A 17,960-nucleotide genomic window follows, 5' to 3' on the forward strand; every position below is an offset into this window, starting at 1 on the left:
TGGAAAAGACGTTCCTTGTTGCAACTATGTAACTCTAGGGGTAGCGTGAGAACAGCACAGACAATATGGGAACAAACGATGGCAGCTGTGTTCCAATAAAGCTGTATTTACAGACACTGAAATTTTAATTTAACATAATTTTCACATGCCACAAAATACTATTCTTCCCCCCGCCCCAGTACCCCTCACCAGAATGAAAGGTAAGATCCTCCATCATTGAGGGGTGCCGGGGTGGCGCGGTCAGTTAAGGAACCCGTTCTTGGTTTCAGCTCAGGTCATGATCTCAGGGTCGTGCGGTGGAGCCCCACGTTGAGCTCCCTGCTCAGCGGGGAGCCTGCTTCTCCCTCTCCCTCTGCCTCTCCCCCCTGCTTATGCTTTCTTGCTCTCTTTCTGTGATAAATAAATAAATAAATAAATAAATAAATAAATAAATAAACTCTTATTAAAAATGCAGATCCCCAGGCCCTACTCCAGACCCCCTGAGTCAGAATCCTGGGAGGCAGATCCAGCAGTCTGCATTTAACCAGTTCTCCAGCTGATTCTGATTCACACTCCGTGTGAAGACTGTATGCACCTGGCATGCAAAGAAAAGCCCAAAGGAATTAATGTTGAGTTCATAAAGCCAAACAGAACAACATATATATATGTGTGTGTGTGTGTGTGTGTGTGTGTGTGTATACACACACACACACACACTAGAGTTACAGCTGTCTACATATCATATTCTTAGGTCAAAAGCTCCAAAAGATTGTAGATAATACAAAGAGTTGCACATCTTTTTCTTTCTTTTCTTTTTAAACAATATTCTGATGAGTCAAAACCTGATGACCCACTTCATCCCAATTCCATTCATCATTCCCTCCCCGCCTTTTCAGATTTCACTTCATGGATTGTTTTTAATTACCCCATTTGGCAGCATCTCTTCATCTCCAATCCCCCAGGGCCTTGGATATGCTAAAGTCTCAATTAAAATAAACCAGAATAAAAAACCTCTCATGCACCTTTCCCTTTCCAAAAGTTCATACACATTGGAGGCATGGAAATGGACTGGTGTGATTCCCGAGAGATCTCTAAGAATCCCCCTTAGCTGGATCTAGGTTCAGTAGATATTTTTGGTATGAATATTGGATTCTCCAAGAAAGTAGTGTTTCTCAAACTCCAATGGTTCAAACTCCCTCATCCGAGTTTTTGCCGTATCGACTTGTGGCCTGTGTTATTATTTGCCTAGTTTTTTACTTTAATCAAGTCACTTTAAAAAAATGTTTAGTCTTCTCCTAATTATGAAATTACATAATTACATGAAATTATAGGTTAGATGTGCTAGTATATTTTAAGCATATTAAAGTAAATGTGTAATTACTAAAATAAAAGAAATAGATGTTCTTGAGGCACCTACAATCCTATTGGGTGGCCTTTTGGGAAACTCCTGCATGGAGTCCTGCTAGGGGTCCAGGCCAGCACCCAAAGCCTTCCCACACTCACCAGGTTCTCTTAAGAACCTCCCTCCGCACACTGTCGGCAGTGAAATAAAGAAGTCCCTTGAGAGTGCCTTGACACCAGCATGAAGCTGTGGCTATTAATCATCAAGGCACACCCGCCCGCCCCTGTGGTTGGGATTTCAGCACGGATTGGCAGAGAGAACAGGCCCAGGAGGGGGTTTGTGCTGACCAACGATCCAAGTTTCACTTGGGAAGTGTGAGCTGGGGAATATTCCTCAGCCTCCGGGGCTGTCTGTCCCGGTTCACGCCCACAGCACTTGGCCAGGCATTCCTCTTCTCCCCTGGGTCAGTAACCCTGAGCTCACCAGCATGTCCCATCTGTTTCCTTGAGGCAGGTGACATCTTTGTCAGCCATGGGAGCTTCCCAGGGAGAAGTCAGCTCTTGGCATGCCACAAATCGATTTTTCCTGTGGGTCTGTGTTTGCCTTTGAGGCAGTGTCCTGCTTCTAACCACGTGTCCCAGGTGACTATTTTATGCCAGCAAAAGAAAACAAGCTTCACACCCCACGGAGCTAAAGGTGAGGTGACAGCTGGCTGATGGTTTATGATTCATCCAAGTGGATACCGAACCACAGGTGTGAAAGGGGCTGCCACCCAGGGCACGTATCAAGTCACGGAGGAGCACCCGGGTTTGGCTACTTGGAGCGTAACAAGGGATTGCGACATGTTTTTAGCCAACCTCAGCTCTGCAGAGCCGGGCACTCGGCAAGGAAGGTTTAGGGAAGTCAAGCGTCCTTCGCTGCTTTTCCCAGAACAGCTGGGCATGTCAGAAGACAAGCGTTCCAATTTCACTCTCTTTCTTACTAGCTCTGTGACCCGACGTGACCCCATTACCGTCTCCGCACCTCTGCAACTTCACCTGTGGAAAGGAGGGATCACCCCCTACTCTGTCTGCCTCCTGGGGCTGCCCAGATCCAGGGGGACAAAACATGAGGAAGAAACTGAGCACTGAGAGCAGAAGCCGGGCTGGGCGCCTCGGCCCAGGTTCCTGCTCTCGAGGCAACTGCATGTTATTTGCATACGTGCGAATACGTGGGAATTAAATAACCCAGCAACGGCAGCGGAACTCAGAGTGAGCTACCTTGGGGGTCGGCGGTGGGAGGTACCAGGTTTGAGGGTGGGGCAGTTCATTTTCCTAAAATGCCTATTCACATCTTTACAGTTAATTTCATCTTTTTTTTTTTTTTAAAGATTTTATTTATTTATCTGACAGAGATAGAGACAGCCAGCGAGAGAGGGAACACAAGCAGGGGGAGTGGGAGAGGAAGAAGCAGGCTCATAGCAGAGGAGCCTGATGTGGGGCTCGATCCCAGAACGCCGGGATCACGCCCTGAGCCGAAGGCAGGCGCTTAACCGCTGTGCCACCCAGGCGCCCCTAATTTCATCTTTTTGAAAGTGATCACACAGGGGTGAATGACCCAACCAGATGGTGAGGCAGGCTCAGTTCTTCAGGAGGGAGGAGGGATGAGAGGGGTGATGGTGCTCAGAAAAGATTTTTATTGCCTGAGGATACTTGCCTTGGGCAAGGAAGAGACCAATTTGGGCAAATGGGAGGGAGAAAAGCCATTCTCCCAGGGGACCAGTGTGAGCAAAGATCCTGAGGCCAGTATGCAAAGGAAGGAGTGAAGGAGAGGGGCAGTCAGGCAGAGGAGAACCCAGGTTCATACTGGGGATTCAAACACACAGAGACACACTGGTTGCCAGGTCACCATGTACTTACTGTCCGAGTATGCAAGACCTGTAGAAAATACTAGAAACGTTAGCACTTGTTTCACTTAAGAGACAATTAAGAAAGAAAGCGCTCAGATTTAAAGAGGGGGAGAAAAGCCAAAACCATAAGCAAAAAGACCCAGGGAGTGTTAAACCACAGAAAATGTAGAAAGAAGCTGTACTCAGGGATTTAATAAAATTTCCACACCTTCAAAGTGCACTGGGTGGAGTCTGGGAAGTGAAAGAGGGAGTCATTTGTATCATCCTTTTCTTCCCCAAGGAAGTCAACCAAGAGCCACTCAAACTGTGGGCTTTGGCTGATGGAGGAGGCAGTGGGGGAGCCGCACCTGTGCCGGGGATGAACTCTGACCTCTCCCCACCCAGACGGAGGAGCTTCACAGGAGACACACTTGGAGCTCAAGACCAACAGCTTCTCACCTTCTCTGGATGCCACTCCCTCCCAAACTGCTAGGGGACAGACAGGGTTGAGGGCTGGCTCTCTGGGCCACAGCCTCCCTCTGCCCCTCAACTCCGGAGCCCCAAGACTCTCCGTGGGGTGAGTCCCTGACCCCTCTCAGCCTTGGGCCTCCATCCCTTGGATGAAGGGACAGGGTCTCTTGGACCTTGGAGTCCTGGTGGGGAGGGTGAATGAGACCGAGCCTCAGGCAGGGTACTACTCTTTCTCTGTCCGGGCTGTTCGTTCACAGCGTGAATAAGAAACTCGGGGGACGCCTGGGTGGCTCAGTCGGTTAAGCATCTGCCTTCAGCTCAGGTCATGATCCCAGGGTCCTGGGATCCGGCCCCACATCGGGCTCCCTGCTCAGCAGCCTGCTTCTCCCTCTCCCTCTGCTGCTCCCCCTGCTTGTGCTCTGTGTTAAATAAACAAATAAAATCTGTAATAAAAAGAAGAAGAAGAAGAAGAAACTCGAATGTGGCAGCAGCCAGGAGAGCGGGTTCATAGGGAGAAAGGAGGCTTCCTTTGTCAGGTCCCCGGCAAGCAGCCTCCCATCTGGCTCTCCCGGACTCCTGGCCCCACCAGGCAAAGTGTGAAACTCCAAGAGCGATGCAGGGGTTAACACGCTCCCCAGGCTGGCCCACCCCACATGGGCTGGGGGAAAGGGCACCCATTTCCAGGAGCGCCCCCCCAACAGATTTACTGACACACTCAGGATCCACGTGTGTGAGATGGAGGTTTATGCCAGTAACTCAGCCAATGCCATCACTTTGGATTTGCAAATTTGTCCTGTGAATTTGAGCATGCAGTTGTTGGAATTTGTTTTTTCCAAATGTGTGTGTGCACGTGCGCATGGGGTGGGGGGCAGAAATATCTCCCCTTCTTAGATACCGTCAACTCTTGCAAATGCTGAAGCAGTTTCCAGAAGAGACCTGGCGGCAGCAATTCCCAATCCAGGGGTTGAAACCCCAGCTTTGCCACTGGCTAGATGTCTGCTTGGGTTTCTTTGTGTCCCTTGGCCTCAGTTTGCTCATCTGTAAAGTGGGGGTCATTGTGAAGATAAAGGAGAGAACGGACGTTAAGTATGAAGGCAGGGCTGCGTAAGGAGGAGTTGTGAGCAGTTTCGTCCCATAAACACGCACCGAGGAGCTACGAGGTGCCCAGCATCTAGGCTGTAGGGGATACAGCAGTGAACAAAACAGATAAGAAGTGAGGGGAAACAGATAACAAACAGACAGATGAGAGAATGCAGGGGCGTGGGTGGTGACAAGGGCCAAGGAGAAAAACAGAGCAGGCAGGAGAAAGAGTAGACATTGCAAATCGAGTAATGGGGGTGGGGGCGATGCTTGCAAGCAAGCTGTTTAGGCCAAGACCTGAAGGGGGTGAGGAAGCCCTGGCGATGAGCATACGAAGCTAGCAGGTTCCATGGAGAGAACCCCCCAGCCCCCCAAATGCTATTGCTGTTGACTCTGGGCCTCCATTCCCACTGGGGCTGGGGGAGACTGAGTGCTGCTCTGGACTCTTCCCGAAAGGGCTTTCTCTTAGCTAATATTTTATTCCCCACACTCTCAGGGCCCCTGATTGTGCCTGAAGACGTCTCTGGTCTTGGCCAGCACCAGGGGCTCCCGACCCAGGCCCTGCCATTTTGTCCACTCCATCCCATCAGCCTCGATGTCCCCTATCGCTCTGCCCACGGGCCTGACGCAGCACCCAGCCTCCCCCAGAGCTCTGGGTCCCTAGCCTGCCTATGGCTTTTGCAGGTGCCATTCCCTTGGCCTGAACTCTTCCTTGTGCCCTCAGCTCCTCCTTTGACAGGGCTAGGTCCCCCTCCTCATTCAGGGTGTCAGCTTAGCCCTCTTCTCCTCCTCCAGGCCTTGCGGACCCGCCAGCCCCCACCCCACAGTCTGCCTTAAGCTCTTGGTCTCTTGGGCTCGCACCACAGCCTACAGGAGCCCCATCACAGCACAGAAGATGACACGTCCTTCGGCGCATAGCAGGTGCACCGCGGGTTTGCATTAAAGGAACAGGTGGGAGTGGAAAAGCTCTCCTCCCTGAGGTCCGTTCTCCCTCCAGCCTCTCTTGGGATCTCTCTCCTGACCACCCCGGCCGGGCCACTGATGGCATACTGTGGGGTACTTCCTCTTTCTCGGGAGTCTTCCTGCTAGCACGGGTGAAGGAGGAAGCCAACCTTCCTCACGGGGCCAGGCGGGCAGGGCAGGAGAGGGGTCTTTCCTGGGGCTGATCAATTATCTGGGCCACAAGTCCGCCGAGGGGTTCTGTCAATCACTGAGGGTGACATGAAGGAAATCACCGAGTTCTGGCATTAGCTGGTCTTTCACTAATGTCAACAGGAACCCTGAGATTGGTGAAAATGGAAGCATACGCTCAGAGCGCATCAAGTGAGAAATGAGAGGAAGCCCTTGGGAGAGCCTGTGAGCTCGGAGCTGGAGCATTTCTTCATCTTTTGATCACGTGTGTGCTGGCGACCTGCCTCGTGCCAGACCCTGTCAAGGCCCTGGAGACATGGAAAGGTCCCTGTCCTACGGGGGTGGGGTGGGGGTGGGGGGGGAGGGTTGAAGCGTGGATCCAAGTGGGTGCTGGCAAGTCTTGTAAAGGGCCCAGAAGGAGAGCTTCTAGATGGTGATGTTGCACTGACAAGATCTTACTCTGTCCTGCCGGGGGAAGCCAACAGTGAATGGACTCGCAGCCTCACAAGGGACATCTGGAGGTATGTTCCTGGTGTTCTAGGTTGGAACATTCCATGGAACAGTGAAGAACGCAGGGAGGGTCCAGAACAATCTTAGACCTAGCCGTGGCTGTCTGGTGCACCTGCCGCGCACACCCTGTCCGGGACCAAGGCGCTCCTTTCCCCAGCTGCCAGGAGTGCTGGCCGCTGGGAGCTCACAGCTGAGTCCCTCTGCCTTCCTGAGGGGCACCTCCCAAAGAATGACTGCTTGACAGGAGATTACCATGGGGCCAACGCTGGAGGGCCAGGCCAGCCCAGAGCCAAGATGGGCTGAGGCCTCCGTTGTGGCTGCACTGCTGATCAATGTTCCAATCTGCTTCCTTCCCCCCACCCCTCCGATGCTGCCCCAAGAGCGCTCTCAACACCTTCATGCCCATCTCCATCTCAGAAACTGTTTTCAGAGAACCCAACACACAAAAAAACCCTCTATTTCAGATCTGCTATGTACGCTGTACATCAACTCCTTTGTGGGTCCCCCTGGCAGCGTGGGCTCACCTGGAAACCCCCTGTGACAGTCATCGTGCACTGGGAGAATGCATTCAGAGGAAAGAGAGAGTCAAGGCCATCGCTATTCCTTGCGGAGGTGTGGACCTCAGGATTTCCAGGCTGGAAATGTTCTCATTCTTTTTGGCAATTTCACCCAGGGCTTGGTTGCCTCCACCATCTGGAAGTTCTTTCTTACTTCAAACTGGAATCCTTCCTTCTGTGATGTATCCCCATTTCCTCTCCCCTTTCCTCCGTGGAGCTGTATCCTTGCCAAGAAAGAAAGTTAAAAGGGAACAGAGACATATGGTTTTCCTATTAAGATTGACGCCCACATTTTAGGAGGAGGGAGGAAAGCATTCAAATGAGGGCAACGGAAATACATTTGCATGGCACCAACATTTGGAATTGTTTTTTCTTTTTTTTTTTTTAAAGGCAACCCAAACAATGAGTGCCTCTTTTTGTCCAGCTCACTAAACTTTCAGAGTATTAAGGAGATCCTGGAGACCCCTCCTCGGAGGCAGGGTAGTATGGAGAGCCCTGGATTTGGAAACCTGACATCAGGCATTCACAACCTGCTTCTGCCACTCACTAGCAGGGCGACAATGACAGTGTGACTCTGGGGAATGCACTTGGCCTTCAAGGCTCAGCTCTCTTTATCATACGAAGGGGAACACTGGCCACCCCTGGCTCCATCCCAGGGTTACTGAGAGTTAATGGGCAGACATGAAGAAGCCCAGCAAACCATGAAGCACTGTCCATAACACGTTCCGAGCAACCACCAGGTCCAGAGTCCCACCACGTTTTTTTCTTTTAGAGAAATTGACACACCGATGCTAAAATTCATCTGGAAATGCAAAGGACCTAGAACCGCCAAACAACTTTGAAAAAGAACCAAGTCGGAGAGCTAATGCCACCTGGTTTCAAGTCCTGTGGTAAAGCTTGGTTTGGTATTGGCATAATGATAGGCAAAAAGAGAGTCTAGAAACAGACCTACACATCTATGGATAATTGATTTTTTTTTAAACAGAGGTGCAAAGTCTGTGGAGAAAGGACGGGCTATTAATAATGCCCAGACATTTGGCTATCCCCTATGCTCAAAAAATGAGCTTGGACCATATGATGTGCCGGATACAAAATTTAACTCAAAATAGATTATAAGTATAAGCACAAAACCTAAAGCTATGAAATTTCTAGAATGAAAAACATAGGTGGAAAATTTTGTGACCTTGGGTTAGGCAAAGATTCTCAGGTATGACTTCAAAAGTGTCACCCATCAAGTAAGTGGGTTAATTGAACTTCATCGAAATTTTAAAACTTCTGCTTTTTAAAAGTTACTATTAAATGACGGATAAGCTAAGCTACAGACTTGGGGAAAATATTTGAAAAACATATATCTGCTAAAGGACTTGCTTCCATTATATATAAAGAACTCTCAACACTCAAGAAGAAGAAAACATGCAACACATGTATAAAAAATGGGCAAAAGATTTGAACGGACATTTCGCCAACAAAAGATAAACAGATACCCAGCGAGCACATTGAAAGATGCCCAATGTCATCAATCATTAGAGAAGTGCCAACAATGTGATACCTCGACACATATTTTAGAGTGACTGTAGTAGACCGACTGTTCGTGTTCCCTGCAAATTCATATGTCGAAGACCTAATCCCCGTGTGGTGGTATTTGGAGGTGGGGTCTTTGGGAGGTGATTTAAGTTAGATGAGGTCATGAGAGTGGAACCCCATTGTGGGATCAGTGCTCTTATTAAGAGGATGAAGAGACCATTGGTTCCCCCCCCACCACCACTGTTTCCCTCTCCCCTTCCCCACCCCTCCAACCAGGTGAGGACACAGAAGGCGTCAGTCTGCAAACCAGAAAGAGAGTCCTTACCAGAACTGGACCATGCTGGCACCCTGATCTCAGACTTCCAGCCTCCGGAAGTGTAAGAAAACAAATTTCTGTTGCTTATGCCACCTGGTCTGCGGCATTTTTTATGGCAGCTTGAGCAGACTATGACAATGGCTAAAATTAAAGACTGCTGATACCAAGTGTTGTCAAGGAAATGGAGTAACTGGAACATTCATGCAGTGTGAGACTGTAAATGGTACAACCTCTTTGCGAAACACTTTAACAGTTTCTCACAAATTTACCCTATACCTACCATGGTCCACCCGTTCTCCTTCTAGGAATCTGCCCAAGAGAAATGAAAACATATGCCCACACAAAGACTTGTAAACAAATACTCACAGCAACTTTATCTGTAATAACCACACACTGGAAACAACCTAACTATCCACCAGCATGGGAATGGATAAACGAACTGAGGTACCTCTAACACACAGAGTACCAGGCCCGGACCAAGGCCAGGGCCCCCTTGGCCGTGGGTTGAATGCCCAGCACCCAAGCTGGAGGCTTGCAGGTTCCAAGTGGGCTGACTCTCTGACCTAGAGCTGATCCAATCCTGCACAACTGGGCCTTCAGAGACGGCCGAGGCCCTAGAATGGAGGTGGAGGCCAGTGGGGGTCTGAAGCATGGGTCTGAGTGTGAACCTGGCCACTACTTCTCCTATGACCTCAAGCTGCTCCCTGAATCCTTCTGGACCAACAGGAATATGATTCCAACTTCAACTTAACTTCCTGTGGCATTCCCCTTGACCCCTGACCCTCCCATCAAAGCCCCCCGACTCGGGGCTGTGTCTGCCTCGTTATCTGGTTGCTCAATGAGGGTGGCCACTTGCTTGTTCATCAGTCCCTAGCAGGTGGCACACAGCAGGTGTTCAATACATGTTGCCAATTGATCAAAAACATCTACTATGTGCCAGGCACTTAGCGTATGACAGCTCATTTAATTTTCTAAACAATCCTACAGTGTGGGTGTAATCATCCCCACTTTAGAGATGAGGAAACTGAGGTGGAGTGAGATGACTTGAGGGATCCAGGTACACAGGACTATGAAGAGGCAGTGCTGGAATCCGAACCCAGTTCGTTATACTCTGAAGCCACTGAGTTTGCTGCCACACTGGGCTCCCCAGCCTCTAATGAGGGGACGACTTTGCCTGACCTTTCCCCCTCACCCCTGGGCCCCCTGAGACAGAGCCTCCAAGAGTGCTTGGCAAGGCTCATCTTGCTCCCAGCAGTGCTGCTCCTGAGAGGGCTTTGTGGACGACGAGAGGGTGAGCTCACCACGCAGAGCAGAATGTGTCAGGCTGGAGGCTGGCGAGTGGCCTCCGGTTCACCTGACTGGCTCATGTTTGGGGTGTGTCACCTGTGAGCCTGGTCGGGTTTCTCGTAGGTTCCCACGGAGATCGGCCTCTTCTGGGAGGCATCTGATGTGCCCTTCCTCCCTGACCAGGCGGCGACTCCCCTCACTCTTCCCAAGGCCTCAGCCTTCAGCCCCACCGAGTCACTCAGGGGAAGTCAGGGCTCATAATTATTTGACTAATCCTCGTGTGGCAACACACTGGAGATTGTTTTTTTAGCACAAGGCAGGGCCCGGGTGGAAGCTTTTCTCCCTGCAGCCTTGCCTTGTCTGGGTCTGCAGGCTGGGAGCTGGGCGCCTCCTTCCCTGAGGCCCAGAGATGTGGAAATGTGGTGCCGGGTCCCCCGACCCCGGGAACCCACAGCACCCGTGTATTATCAGTCTCCCGGGGCTGCTGAAACAAATTACCATAAAACTGGTGGCTTAAAATAACAAAAATTTATTTCCTCACCATCCTGGAGACCAGAAGCCCAAAATCAAGGGCCTGTCGGGATGATCCTGGATAAGATCACCTCAAGACACTTAATAACATCTGCAAAGACCCTTAAGTTGCATTCACAGGTTCCCAGTGGGCAAATATTTTTTGGGGGGGGGCCACCCTTCAGCCCCTACCTCCCAGAAGTTGCCTCCGCCAGTGCCAAATAATGGCACAGACACTTCCCTCCTTGCTAGAGGCCCCTCCCATTTGTTCTTCCCTCTCCATCCCAAGAGCCATTGTCCTATTCAGGCCCTCTCTTCTATTGCTGGGACTGGTGCAGTAGACTTCCAACCTGCTCCACTTTCATCTCTCATTCTTCTTACTGCTCCAGAGGGATTTTGCTAACCACCAAATTACCCCGTGTCATTCGTGCCTCAGACACTTCAAAGGAGCAAGTCTGATCTTCCAGGTGTGGTGTTTGAGGTCCTGACCAGCTGCTCAGCTTTTTGTCCCGGCCTCTGCCTCTACCCTCCACCAGACCCACCAACACTGTAAGGCCTTGAAATGGATATCCTCCCACTTCAAAATGCCTTTTGCTTATGCTCACTGGTCATTTCCCAGCCCACTGGCCAGAAGCTCTGGGAGGTCTTCTCCAGCCCTGCCATGTGTCCTCAGCACCTTCCTTGGTCCCAGCACTTGTCACTCACCAGTGTTGTTCACTGCCATGCCCAGGGCCTTCTTCAGCAGAGTTGGAGCTCCTTGAGGTCAGGATGGCACAGCCTTTACCTTTGTGGTCAGCCTCATGCCCAGCACAGGGCTCAGCACATAGCACGTGCCGGAAAATGTCCAAGGTGTGAATGGCCAAGTAAAGGTAAGTCACTCAGAAACAGAGATTCTGCTTAATTCATTGGCTTAACTCTGACAGCATCTCCCCGCTCCCCTCACCCCTGCACCTATCTTAAAGTTGTAGGAATTGAGCTCCTATGATGCAGTGAGTACATTGACAAGCTTGGCTTTTGAAATTGGATGCACTCTAAGCGAAGCCTTCCTTGGCCACTTGGGCTCTGCACAACTTGGGCAGGCCACTGGGTTTTTTTGGAGTCTCTATTTCCTTATCTGCAAACAGACTGATTTTGTTTCCCTCAAAACAGTTGGCTGTGTACACGCAGTTATGATTTGGCCCAGAAATTCTGCTCCTAGGTATCTGCCCAAGAGAAATGTTTCCACCAAAAACCATGTACGTGAATACTCATAGCAGCCTCATTCGTCACAGGCAAATGGTAGAAACAAACCAAAGGCCCATCAGGGGGTGAACGGATACAGAAAATGTGGCGTATCCGTACAACGGAGGATGACTGAGCAGCGGATCGGAACGAAGGAGAGATCCACGCTACCATCTGGATGAGGTCTGAAAACATCGTGCGAAGGAGAAGCAGCCAGCCGCAAAAGATCACGTGGTGTATGATTCCATTTACGTGAAATACGCAGAACAGGCAAAGCTATGGAGACAGACAGTAGAGTAGTGGTCGCGTGGGGCTGGGAGGGGACGGTGGGGGTGGCGGAGGGGGTATCTAACGGGTCCGAGGTTTCTTTGGGGGATGATGAAAATGCTCTCCGATTAACTGTGGGGACGGCTGTGTGACCCTATGAACCATCGCATTATGCACTTTGAAGGGTGAACTCTGTGGTATGTGAATGATATCTCAACAAGGCCGTTCCAGAAATAACAAACAGTGACAGTGCGGCAGAAGGGTCAAGCGCCGGGACTCTGGTGTCCGTCAGATAAATCTGAGTTTAAATCCTGGCTCCACGGCTAAGCAGACACGGGAGCCTGCGGAATATTAACTTTTCACAGCTTCAGTGTTTTCACCTATAAAATGCAGACAATCCACATACCTACTTTCCGGGGCTGTTTGGGGGATAAATTCGATGAGGCTCGTGAAGTCCTTGGCGCAGAAAGACAAGGCTTGACGTGGGCTATTATGAGCTTGGTGTGCGTGGGACGCTGCGTGTTCTCAGGGCCAGGGGCTACTCCGCGGCTCTGGGCGGGTGGTCTGCACCTTCCCAGGAAGCAGAAGAGTGGGTGCTAAGCAGGTTCGCAGCCCCATCTCCGCGGCGCCTAAACCACACTATCTTTCTACAGTGATGCCGAGCACCCACGGGGAAGGCGGCCGTGGCTGCTGTCCACTTCTTCCCCATGATTCTTTCATCGGGATGGCATACCCAAGGATGGTCCAGGGCATCCGAGGACTCTTGGGATGTCGTGAGGTCATCGCTCACTGTTGCCATCCACACCCGCAGTCCAGGCTCTCGGCTTGCCCTTTGCCAGCCTGAGAGGCTGAGCTGGCTCCCTTCCCACCGGCTGACCCAAGCCCGCACCTGTCCACGGGGCCCGTGAGCGGAGTTGCGAGGAGCTGAGAACACACAGTGTGCCATCCGTGGGCCGGGCCGGGCCGGGGTGGTCAGGAGAGAGATCCCAAGAGAGGCTGGAGGGAGAAAAAAGAGCTTTTCCGCTCCCACATGTTCCTTTAATACAGCCTCCTCCAGGGTAGCCCTGCCCCCCCCCATTTCCTCCTATTCCCCTCCCCCTCAGCAAACTACCCAGCATTCCATGGTCCACAGTACCTCTGAGCCTCTGCTCAGGCTGAGCCCTTTGCCTGGAACGCCTTTCACCCGTGGCATCGAAAATGCAGCTCCGCTGCCACCTTCACCAGGAAGCCTTCCCTGATCTCACCCCACCTACGCCTATCTCAACTGGGTTTGATTACGTGGTCCTGCTCGGTGCCTCCACCGCCCCCTGCTCCTCTCCACGCTCAGCTGAGCTCGTCTGCAAACGACTCCAGGGTCCTGACTGCGTCCAGTCTCTACACCCCAGAGTCTGGTATGTGCGCAGCAGTCAGGAGCTCTTTGAATTGAACTGACTTTTCATAGGGCCCCAAGACTGCGGCAGGAAACAAGTTGTCACCACGGCTAAGGTACACTGGGGCCAGCTGGGAGGAGAGTGGTTTCCAGGGCGGGGGAAACCTTCTCACGTCCTTAGCAGTGGGTGGAAATGGCTTTGGGTGCATGGAGGAAATGTGACTAACACGCAGGCCCCACGCTGCTGCCCGCTGGCCCGCCCCAGCGCCCTTGCCCCTCAGCTCACACAGGCCAGGGCCGGCCCGCACACCCCAGACAGGGGCTCACAGGGGCAAAAGCCCCAATTTCTCATGTTCTCATGTGCTCAGAATATCTGTCCTACGTTGGTCTGAGGCAATGGGCCACATGTTTCACCACGTGAAGACGGCCAGGAACAGGGCAGGGGACAGGCTTTTGAGCAGCCCTGCCTTGTGGTCAGCATGGCCCCCGTGATAGTCCACGTGGGTCTTGAGCAGATAAACATGGACAAGAAGAGTCCAGACCGTGAGCACCTCGGAGCCCGGAGCACGCCTTTGAGCAACGGGCTGAACACTTGTGACCTCTTTCCTCAGTTCATCCCCACAAAGGGGCCCCAGGAGGTGGGTGACCCCCGGCTCATTCCAGATTCACGAAACTGGGTCCGAGCAGCTGAATCCGTTTCTCTGGGAGAAGATGGCACAAGAGACGGGGCTGTCTGGCTTTGGACTGTGTTCTTTCTGTTGTGTTCTCCAAGTAAAGAGTGGTAATATCATAACCTTGGTTTTTTGGGTTTTTTTAAAGGTTTTATTTATTTATTTTGAGAGAGAGAGAACATGAGCAGGGGGCAAAGGCAGAGGGAAAGAGAGAATCTCAAGCCGACTCCACACTGAGCACTGAGCCCGATGTGGGGCTCGATCCCATGACCCTGAGCTGAAATCAAGAGGCAGACGCTTAACCGACTAGCCACCCAGGCGCCCCACTAATGACATAACCTTGTCAAAAACAACAGACCAGCATGCACGTATGGGAAGAAGCAAAAAGCAGGCTCTGATTTTGAAGAGCTGCATAGCCCCCCAGAATCTGAAGAACCGCCCAGCCCTCCCCCACCCCAAATACTCACGGCTTCTGTGGCTGTCTGGGAACCTGCTCGCGCTAACCCGGCCGGGCCTGTCCTTTGAGGCAGGACCTCCTTCAGGGGCGCAGGAAGCTTCTACTGCTCGGGCTGTGGTCGCAGTCATCGCCTCCAGGGTCAGCTCATGTGGGCCTCACATGGTGTCAGCGAGCTAGCCGGTACGCTCTTCCAAAGAGCCCACCACTAAAAGGGCAAGTCGTTCTACATCGCCGAGCCTCGGGGTCTGTCTCCGTGAAAGGGTGGGTAGAACCACTTGCCGCACGTACCTCGGAGTTGGCTGTGAGGCTCACAGGCAGGGAAATGGAGGAAAGCCCTCGGCCGCCCATAAAGCGATCCACCAGAGGGAAGGCTCCCTGATGTTATTATCACCATCGGAGCCCTGGATGCCCTTCCTGGTCTCAGCTGGCTTCCATGAGTTTCCCTAGAAATGGAGTCATGGCCCATCACTTAAGGAAGGGCAAAGTACCCGTGTCCTTATAGGGGATTTGGAACACAGTTCATTAGGGAAATATGTAACTCATTCCGAGGACACCTGCCCCGCCCTCTGTCACCCTGAACAGTTCTTAGGTTGCTGAGCAGTGGCTGGGACTCTGAACCACTTGGGCTGGGGTGTCCTGTGCTCAATCAGCCACAAAACGCAGGACCGACTTCTCCACGTGGCCCATAAGACACAGAGCCTTGTGTCCGGGATGCTTACGGGGACCCACAAAAAGGGCTCAATTTTCATTTTTTTTGAAATCAGAAAAAAAGAGAACATAATAATAATGAATATGTAACAACGAATCCAGCCTCGATTACGTTCATCATAAAGTATTATCTCTATTTGTCTGTCTGTTGTCTGTCTGTCAATCTTAGGGGTGCAGGGGCCCATGAAGGGAAAAGTGCTGAGCATCCAGGAAAGTCCCAGCGAGGGCCTGACAAAGCCAGGGTGCAGGGAGCAGACAAGTCCGTTCCTTGTTTGGGGCCACGGAGCAGGAGAAAGGAGCTTGTCCAGTGGCCACAGTCCCCGGCAGCCCTTCTTACTACAGACACAGTCCGTTTGCCCGGCCCTGGACTCTAGGCTGGCTCTCTCACTTGCTTTGGACAATACATGTGGCAGAGGTGACTCTGGGTGAGTTCTGAGCCTCGGCCTCCAGAGTCTGACAGCTTCCACTCTCTTGCTTTAATTTTTTAATTTTTTAAAAGATTTTATTTATTTATTTGACAGAGAGAGAGCGAGCACAAGCAGGGGGAGCAGCAGGCAGAGGGAGAAGCAGACTCCCCGCCGAGCAAGGAACCCAATGCGGGACTCGATCCCAGGACCCCAGGATCATGACCTGAGCTGACTGAGCCACCCAGGCGCCCCTTGGGGTGATTCTGTTTGCAGCAAAAGCCTGACTGACTCCACTGCTATCTGTCCTGAGGAAGGACTTGTGAATGAAGAGGGACAGGATGTCACCTCCTCTTTGTATCCAAGGCCTGAAGAGTTCACTTGGGCAGTGTTTTCCTGTGGAAATGTAATGCAAGCCACAGATGTGAGTACGTGTAATTTTACTTTATTTTTTAAAGATTTTTAAAATTTATTTGAGAGAGAGAGAGCTTGTGAGAGAGAGAGAGAGCACGAACAGGGGGAGAGGCAGAGGGTGAGGGAGAAGCAGACTGCCACTGAGCAAGGAGCCCAATGTGGGGCTCGATGCCAGGACCCCGGGATCATGACCTGAGCTGAAGGCAGATGCTTCACTGAGCCACCCGGGAGCCCTGTATATAACTTTAAATTGTCAAGGGCCTATATTTCTAAAAAGTGCAAAGAAACTGGGGAGATCAATTTTAATAATATATTTTATCCAACCCAATGTGTCCAAGATATTAACATTTCAACCCCTGATTGATGTAAAAATTATCAATGAGCTGCCATGCATTCTTTTATTCATAGGACGTCTTCAACACGTGGTGTGTATCTTACTCTGCTGGCACCACTCAGCCTGGGCCAGCCACGTTTCACGGGTTCCACGGCCTCTTACGCCTAGTCGCTACTGTATTGGACAGCACGGACCTAGGCGAGAGTTTCTGAATGTTTGGATTTCTCTAGCCAGGAAATAGTTCCCTCATAATTTTGGAAGCCAATATTGCCAAATTTTTATTTGGTTAAAAAGGATGTTTAAAAAAAAAAAAAAGCTAGGACCATCTGTTGTCATCAGATCATCCCAAGAGAAAGGACTTAAACTGTCCAGAGCATAGAAAGGATATAATGTCAGATAAAGAATATCTTTAAATTGAACACACTTTTCTCTAAGGAAAACTAAATGCACTCTGGTCGTTTTCTCATTTTGCCACGGATAACAGAACATTTTACTCTGCTCCTGCAACCACAAGTCTTGTCCATTGGCTCTTAGAATCACCTGGACGAAGTCCTGATGGTACTGATGGCCCACTCTAGATCACTTCGTCTGAATCTCGGGTGGGGAGATGGAGACAGACATAGGTATTTAAACAATCTCCCCACACTGGGTTCGAGCTCCACATTGGGTGTAGAGATTACTTAAAAATAAAATCTTAAAAAAAGAATTGGGGGGGCGCCTGGCTGGCTCAGTTGGGGGAACGTGTGGCTCTTGATCTCGGGGTTGTTAGAGCCCCATATTGGGTGTAGAGATTGCTTAAAAATAAAATCTTAAAAAAATAAATCTCCCCCCAAGTAATCCTAATATGTAGTTTGGGGGGAAGACTGCTCCTTTAGCAGTTTAACCCCTTACTTTCAAAGATGAGGGAGCTAGGTTAAAAGAAGGGAAGAGAGTTGGGGCCAGCGCAGGGAGGGGGCTCAGGACTTCCAGGCTCTCCAGCCAAAGCCCCCCTCCCCAAACCTTTACCCACCCAACAAGGGAACAAGGAATGGGGGCCAGGGACTCCCTAGGTTCGCAGGGCATTAACGCTAAGGGAGCCAGCTGCAAAGAGGAAAGAAGGCAGCACTCCTTGAGTCAAAGCATCGGCTCTTCTGCGGAAATACAAAATCCTGACACAGAGCATACAGCTAACCTCCACCTTGATCGCCCAAGTGACTTTGTTCCTGGTATCTCTTCGGGCTCGTGCACAGTGACGACTGAGACGGAGGGATGGAGCAAGGCTGTGTTAGGATACCCTTGGCTGTAGCTTGAAATAAAAAAGAATTCAACTGACTGTTTGCATCGGGAACCCAGGCTCTAGCCAGCAGTGACCTTGAGCAAGTCACTTTACCTCTGTGATGGGTCCTGGAGTCCGAGACTTCTTGGGAGACAGAAATAATGCAGGAAAATGCTCTCCAGAGCCGGGCAGGAGGCGAAGGCAATAAATGATAGCTATTATGATGTTAATTATTTTATAAACACGGCTCATTATGTGCCAAGCACTGTTTTAAGACCTTTATAAA

General features: G+C 51.0%; 1 long non-coding RNA gene across 1 annotated transcript; it reads left to right on the forward strand.

Annotated features, from left to right (window-relative positions):
* Nucleotides 1-2,724: 2,724 nt before the first annotated feature.
* LOC130542900 (uncharacterized) lies at nt 2,725-8,349 on the forward strand. The gene is made up of 2 exons (XR_008957776.1): nt 2,725-3,765; nt 5,535-8,349. It is a non-coding gene; the product is annotated as an uncharacterized LOC130542900 (long non-coding RNA).
* The last annotated feature ends 9,611 nt before the right edge of the window (nt 8,350-17,960 follow it).

This window comes from Ursus arctos, unplaced genomic scaffold (assembly GCF_023065955.2).
Source record: "Ursus arctos isolate Adak ecotype North America unplaced genomic scaffold, UrsArc2.0 scaffold_6, whole genome shotgun sequence".
Taxonomy (NCBI): domain Eukaryota; kingdom Metazoa; phylum Chordata; class Mammalia; order Carnivora; family Ursidae; genus Ursus; species Ursus arctos.